The 7,958-nt window shown below is 41.8% G+C and overlaps 1 pseudogene; it reads right to left on the bottom strand.

Annotated features, from left to right (window-relative positions):
* Positions 1-1,936: 1,936 nt before the first annotated feature.
* On the bottom strand, positions 1,937-6,589 carry LOC140038323 (uncharacterized; annotated as a pseudogene).
* Positions 6,590-7,958: the final 1,369 nt, after the last annotated feature.

Raw genomic sequence — 7,958 nt, 5'->3', positions numbered from 1 at the left:
TAACGTCAGTTTCACAACTCAATCAATTATTTAAACCAGGACTGTCATCAAGAGATTGCTTTAATTGTACAAGATTGTGAAATTTGCATTATTCTTAAGCATGATTTTTCATAGAATTAACCTGTTTACTTCATCACATTTGCTGGACCTCTGATTTTGGTTAATCGTGCAGAAGCTAAAGCTGCTAAAGGTAAACGTCGTACCACAAGGAATGTTGACCATTATGGCCATGATCTTTTCAAGTCTAGACGCATTCCCCAGCCAAAAAATCCTTATTTTGTTACAAAATTAAAGGCAAAGAGAATAGATGAACTGGTATGTTAGTATTCATCTATTCCCTTTAATATTTCACCTATTTCATTACAAACACATCACAGGAATTCCTAGTATTGCTTATCGATTAGAACAAAATTTTGCTGATGATAGTCAATGCAGTATGTTCCGATTGATGTTGTGAGAGATCACAATCTTACACTGCCACAAGAGATTATCCTTGTTGACCAACAAGGCCGAGAGTGGACTGCAACTCTTAATCATTGGAAGGAAGGCAGACTTTGGTACTATGAAGGATGGGCAAGCCTCTGCAGGATCAACATTGTTGGATATGAAGACACTTGCATTTGTGAGTTTAAGAGAAAAGTTGATGGAGACTTTTACATAGAAGTGCAAATTATTCACCCACAAATTACATAATGCTTAGAATTTGAAGTAACAACCAAGACTATTGGCATTATGGATTTCAGATTCTAGTTGATGTATTCAGTTCAAGTTGTTTAACTTTCTAGTTAACTAATTGATGTTTAAGCTATCCCCAATGTGAGAATCGCAAAGTAAATTGTGTTTAAAACAATTGCAGTCCACTTCTGGATCATCTTAAGACAAAACACATATTCTTCTGGATCCACTCTACAGGACCTCAGATTGACCATAGGGCGTGTTCTACCCTTACCAAATTGAGTCTGTCCAGTCTGTCCACAGTACTCAATTTTTACTTGCTGAGTATAACCAAAAAATGAAAGCATACCCGTGGACAAATGTTTACCCCAAACTAGTCGAGAGCAAGACGCATTAGGTCCCTATCCTTTGATAGCCTTCATAGCTCTTTAACTTTAAAGACTTCAGAATCAACTATTTGGCACAACAAGATTAGGCTGTCACATCCACTGCATCATATCCTTAACCTCCTTAGAGAGCTTTTATTAGTGTGTATACTTGGTGGCTGGGCTGAAGTTTCGGCTGAAGTTTCGGCTATCTTGTGTCTATTAGTATCTATCTATATTTGGTAGTTTTGGTAATTGCACATAATTAGGTAAATTGGGGCTGAAGTCACGGGAGTCTGGGGTGCACACTGTACTTGTATATATAGAGCAGATGGCAATGAGAAAAACATGAAACTTTTTCCAATTCTTCTGATTTTACATGGTATCAGAGCCTTCTAGCTCTGAAACAATACCGAACCCCTAAACTATAAATCCTAGGACGATGACAGATCAAAATGCTTCAAGTTTGAAGACCAACTCGTCGTTCTTATTGAGCGCGAATGACAATCCAGGCAATTTAATTACGCAGACACAATTCAAAGGACCAAACTATGAAGAATGGGCTGAGGCCATGAGGATTTCGTTGAGGGCAAAGAAGAAACAAGGTTTCATTGATGGCACCATTAAGGAGCCGAACCAGAACTCAGATGAAATTGATGAGTAAATTAGCAATCCTACCTTTGGCGATTCTACGTGCAATATGCACTTAGCCAATTATTCAATCTAATCAACTAATGTGGAAATAACTAACTATGATGCTAAAACGGAAATTAGGGTTTGGCAAAACCCTAATCCTCAGGTGTAGCTTCAATGCTCATTATCGGACCGCGACCACCTTCACTTGAGTGTATGAATCCTTCAAAGGACTTGTGTATGGCCTGAATAAGTACATTGAGTTACTCACGAAGTTTCTTTGCGCGAGCCTTAGTAATGGGTCCATTTGGGGCGTGCACGTGATCCTCAACTCCTCGATTACTCGAGCCATTGTTGGCCTGCCCACGTACCATGATGCTATCATTCCCCTCCTCTTGAGAAGGATTTGCCCTCAAATCAAACGCATCATCTGTATCAAACGGAGCTAAGTCAGAGACATTAAATGTAGCACTAACTCCATACTCATCAGGAAGGTCAAGTTTGTAGGCGTTGTCATTGATGCGCTCCAACACTTGAAAAGGTCCATCACCCCGTGGTTGTAATTTGTTCCTCCTTTGAACAGGAAAGCGTTCTTTGCGCATGTGCAACCACACCCAATCGTCAGGCTCAAAAATCAACTTTTGACGACCTTTGTTAGCTTGCTTGACATATTGAGCAGTTCTCCTCTCAATGTTAGCCCTGACTTTCTCATGCAGTTGCTTAACAAACTCTGCACGTTTCTTACCATCCAAATGTGCGCGCTCATTACTAGGTAATGGCACTAGATCAAGTGGTGTTAGCGGATTAAAACCATAAACACATTCAAATGGAGAGAAACCAGTAGTAGAATGGATAGCCCTATTATAAGCAAACTCAACATGAGGTAAACACTCCTCCCAAGATTTTAAGTTCTTTTTGATGATGGCACGCAACAAGGTACCTAAGGTACGATTGACCACCTCAGTTTGACCATCAGTTTGGGGGTGGCTCGCAGTAGAGAATAGCAGTTTGGTGCCTAACTTAGACCAGAGTGTCTTCCAAAAATAGCTCAGGAATTTAACATCTCTATCAGATACAATGGTCCTAGGAATGCCATGCAATCGCACAATCTCTTTAAAGAACAAGTTAGCAATATGAGATGCATCATCCGTTTTATGACAAGCAATGAAGTGTGCCATTTTAGAGAATCTATCAACAACCACATAAATGGAGTCATGGCCATACTTGGATCTAGGCAAACCAAGTATAAAATCCATAGAAATGTCAACCCACGGTGCACTAGAAATAGGTAACGGGGTGTAAAGGCCATACGGGTGTATCTTGGATTTAGCTTTCTTACAAGCTAAGCATCGCTCTACCACCCGTGCAACATCTCTCCTCATGTGCGGCCAATAGAAGTGCTCCTACAGCATGGCAAGAGTCTTATCAACCCCAAAATGTCCCATAAGGCCACCCGAATGGGATTCTCGTACCAAAAGTTCGCGGATGGATCCATGTGGGATGCAAAGCCGATTGGCATAAAACAAGTAACCATCGGAAATGAAGAACTTACCTTGCCCAGTGTGTTTGCAAGAAGGGTAAAGTTCACCGAAATCACTATCTTGTGCATAGATGTCTTTAATCAATTCAAACCCTAACAACTTAGCATCTAAGGAAGTGAGTAGAGAGTACCTTCGTGAGAGTGCATCCGCAACCACATTAGACTTACCAGCCTTATATTTAATTACATACGGAAAGGACTCCACGAATGCAATCCACCTTGCATGCTTTTTGCTCAAGGTGTGCTGGGCCTTAAGGTATTTAAGGGACTCATGATCAGTGTGTATCACGAATTCCTTAGGCCTTAAGTAGTGCTGCCAAACTTGTAGTGCTCGAATGAGGGCGTACAACTCTTTATCATAAGTTGAGTAGTTCAGTGCAGCCCCATTGAGTTTCTCACTAAAGTAGGCAATAGGTTTTCCTCCTTGATTCAACACAGCTCCAACTCCAATACCTGAAGCATCACAATCAATCTCAAATGTCTTAGAAAAGTCAGGTAAAGCAAGTACATGTGCATGTGTGAGTTTGTGCTTTAAAGCGCGAAAGGCTTGTTCTTGAGAATCTCCCCAATGGAAGTTCTCATTCTTCTTAATCAACTCGGTCAAGGGTGCAGCAATAGTGCTAAAGTCCCTCACGAATCTCCTATAGAAACCCGCAAGGCCATGGAAGCTTCGAACATCGCCCACAGACCTTGGTGTTGGCCACTCTTGAATAACTTTCACCTTTTGATCATCCACCTTCATTCCCTGCGCACTTATAACAAACCCTAGAAACACAAGCTCATTAGTGCAAAAATTGCACTTCTTGAGATTGGCATAGAGCTTTTCTCTTCGAAGTACATCCATAACAGCCCCAATATGCTCTAGGTGTTCATCATAAGATTTGCTATAAATTAGGATATCGTCAAAATAAACTACCACAAATTTCCCTAAGAATGGACGTAGAACATGGTTCATTAATCTCATGAAGGTACTAGGTGCATTAGTCAGCCCAAAAGGCATCACTAACCATTCATACAATCCATACTTAGTTTTGAAGGCAGTTTTCCATTCATCTCCCTCCTTAATCCTAATTTGATGGTACCCACTTTTGAGATCAATTTTGGTAAAGAACACAGCCCCATGTAACTCATCAAGCATGTCATCTAAGCGAGGTATAGGGTGGCGATACTTTACCGTGATGGCATTTACGGCTCTACAATCGGTGCACATTCTCCACGTACCATCTTTCTTGGGCACCAGAATGACTGGAACAGCACACGGGCTTAAGCTCTCACGTGCCCATCCTTTGCCAAGCAACTCATCCACTTGCCTTTGCAACTCCTTAGTCTCCTCCGGGTTGCTCTTGTAAGCTGGTCGATTTGGCAATGAAGCCCCAGGTATGAAATCAATTTGATGCTCAATGCCTCTAAGTGGTGGCAATCCATTTGGCACATCCTCGGGGAAGACATCAGCATACTCCTGTAAAAGAGACTTAACCTCGAGAGGCATGTCAATATCAAGTTCATGCACATTCAGAGCTACTTCTTTGCTAACAAGCATAAGAAGTGGCTGCTCATCTCTCATTAACTTCCTCACTTTCTTGGCTTTTATCAGGAGCATTTGTTTTCCCTCAGGTTTTACCTCACTTGCCGAGCTATCTATAGCCTTTTTTCTCTCTTTTTTTGCCTCGGCTCTCTCATTTTCTTTTCTTTTTGCACTATACTTCTCAAACTCTTGTTGCAATTTTAATTGGTTCTCATGCACTTGTTTGGGGGAAAGGGGAGCTAGAGTGACTTTCTTACTGTTGTACAAGAAACTATACTTATTAGTCACACCATCAAAAGTCACCTGTCTGTCAAACTGCCAAGGCCTACCTAGTATAATGTGACTAGCCTGCATAGGAACTACATCACATAGTACTTCATCAGAATATTTATGGATTTGGAAGGATATAAGAACCTGCTTGGTTACTCGAACCTCCCCAGAGTTGTTGAGCCATTGGAGTTTGTAGGGTCGCGGGTGATCCCTTGTAGGCAACTTCAAGTTGTCCACCATGAGTGAACTAGCTACATTTGTGCAGCTCCCACTATCAATAATCACACTACAAAGTGCTTGGTTGACGAAGCACCTGGTGTAGAAGATGTTCTCCCGTTGAAGCTCGTCCTCCTTAACACGTGCAGTTAATGCTCTCCTTGCAACCAATGCAGTCCCAAAATGACCCTCGGGTGCACTAAACTCCTCTTCATTCGGTGATTCACCATCACTACCTCCTTCAAGGGGTGGCATGCCTTCGTACTCGGTTTCGTCCTCACTCACGATCTCACCATTTTGCATCATAATCATAGTCATTTGATTGGGACATTGACTAGCAATATGGCCTCTACCTTGGCATTTGAAGCATCGAGTATCACGAGCCCTAGTTTGTGCCCTAGGCTCCTCGAATTTTGGAGTAGAAGAGGGTGGTTTGCCAACACTAGGGTTGCCCACCTTACCTCTTTCGAATCTCGATTTTGGTGTAGGAGCATTTGGTGAAGGCCGGGAGTCATTCCGTGGTTGGAATGGGCGGTTGGTAGAGTAGGTGGTGTTACCGAAAGTCGGTCGAGTAGTACCCCTTCTCTTGAGCCTCTGCTCGACCTTAACGGCCTTGTCAACAAGCTCATGCAACTCCATATAATGTTGAAGTTCCACTCGTTCAGCAATATCGGGTCGTAACCCGCTCAAGAATCTCGCCATGGTGGCTTCAGGATCCTCCTGTACATCCGCTCTAAGCATCAGGATCTCCATCTCCTTATGGTACTCATCCACACTCCGGTTGCCCTGAATTAGGGTTTGTAGTCGGTGGTACAAATCCCTAGTATAGTGTCCAGGTACAAAGCGGGTGCGCATCATGGCTCGAAGTTCGGGCCATGGAACGAGCTCAGGGAGTCCATTTCTCCTTCTAGACTTCTTGATTTGGTCCCACCAAACCACAGCGTACTCAGTGAATTCCATGATTGCCAATTGGACCTTTTGCACCTCGGAGTAGTTTTGGCAAGAAAAGACCATTTCAATCTTGGATAACCATTCGAGAAAGGTCTCGGGATCGGACCGTCCTCTGAATTCAGGGATTTTCATTTTGATCCCCTTGAATACATCAGCGGGTCCAGTCGGGTTCCTTCGTCTTGCCCGAAAGGGAGGTTCCTCGTCATCATCATCATTGTTATTGGAACCATCGGACGACTCCTCCACTTCCCTTCGCCTTCGCATGGACTTAGTGGTTTTTTGTGTTCCAGAAACTTGGAGTTGCAGCAACTCATCTTGAATGGCTACTAGCATGCCTTGGAAACGTCTCTCCATTTGCTCCATCATTTGTTCAAAGTCCATGGGACGAGATACTCCTTCGTTGCCGCTAGACATGAAGTCTCAAGTGTACCTGCAAGGGTTAGTAGCAAAGAAAGGGAAAAAGGAGAAAGAAACGTTTGTCTCCCCTCTTCTTTTTTTTTTTTTTTTACTTCACTCCCTAAGTGTATACTCTCACACTCGTGTATGGTCACTCAGATCACTCTAATGAGCTCACCAAAATTTCTCACAACCCCTTGCAAACCTTGAAGAAAGTAGAACTCCTCAAGTGCTCAAGTGTAGCCCAAAAAACAAGTTCACGCTAGAATTTGAGGTTCGTAAGAGTAGAGATTTTCTTGGAAAACAAAATTAGGACACTAAGAATGGAGTGGTAGAATATATTCAAGACTAAAAACTGGAAAAGGAATTGACACAAAAGCTAAAAAAAATTAAGAACGACACTAAAAACTCTAACCGACAAGGAAAATGGTCCTTTTGCTTTGCTGGAATTTTTTTTTTTCTCTGGGCCGTTTGCCAAAATATAGCAAGTGATATAGCTAACAGATAGGCAGGAGTTTAGGCACTATGCAGCTATAAAATAGGGAACAAGATGCGGCTAAAAGTTAGCCTATCAGTTTTGGAAGTCTTTGGCTTTTAGAAATCTTTCGGGTTTTGGAGATTAGGAAGCTGCCTTTTTTTTTTTTTCTTGCTTGGTGTTACCCGATTCCCCTTACTTGGTTGTGGAACAAGATGGGCAGTTTATTTTGTTCCTTTCAAGATCAAATTGGCTGCTGCAACAATTTTTTTTTTTTTTTTTGTTTATACAGCCAAAAGATGAACTATGGGTTCGGCTCAAACACACAAATTTCCAGGTTTGGTTGCAGCTTTGGTGCGGCCTGTTTTGGTGATTTTAATGTTTGGGCAAGTTGTGATTCTTGGTTCCCAACAATTAGAGCTCAAAGTTCAGGTATGTTTCAATGTCACGCATAAGAAAATTTCAATAATTCAAGATCAAACCACAATTTCCAGCAAATAACTTCAAGAATATCAAGGCTAATTTCCAGATTTCAAGAATATCCAGAATCCCTTCAAGATCTTCGTGAAACCAGCAAATTTGACGCAAGAATTTCAAGAACAAGGTACCAATACTTTCCTAGATGATAAGCAACTCAAGAAAAACGACATAAACAGATTTGGAAACAACTAAAACTCAACAAGAAAGACGAACAGATTTTGGAAACTATCGAAACTCAGCAAGAAGGAATGAATAGATTTTTTCTTCTTTTTTTTTTTCTAACGAGATAGATACAAAAGACACGAAAAGAGGGATAAAAAATGATGTTACCAACAAGCTAGCTCTGATGCCAGCTGATACGAATCTCGTTGGTGAGAAGATTCGCGACCCAAGATCACTTGTTGGATTTGACTTCGAACGCAAGAACGGTAG

The sequence above is a fragment of the Coffea arabica genome, chromosome 1c (assembly GCF_036785885.1).
Source record: "Coffea arabica cultivar ET-39 chromosome 1c, Coffea Arabica ET-39 HiFi, whole genome shotgun sequence".
Taxonomy (NCBI): Eukaryota; Viridiplantae; Streptophyta; class Magnoliopsida; order Gentianales; family Rubiaceae; genus Coffea; species Coffea arabica.
Note: the sequence above shows the minus strand (reverse complement) of the source record. Positions and strands in the feature narration are given on the sequence as shown.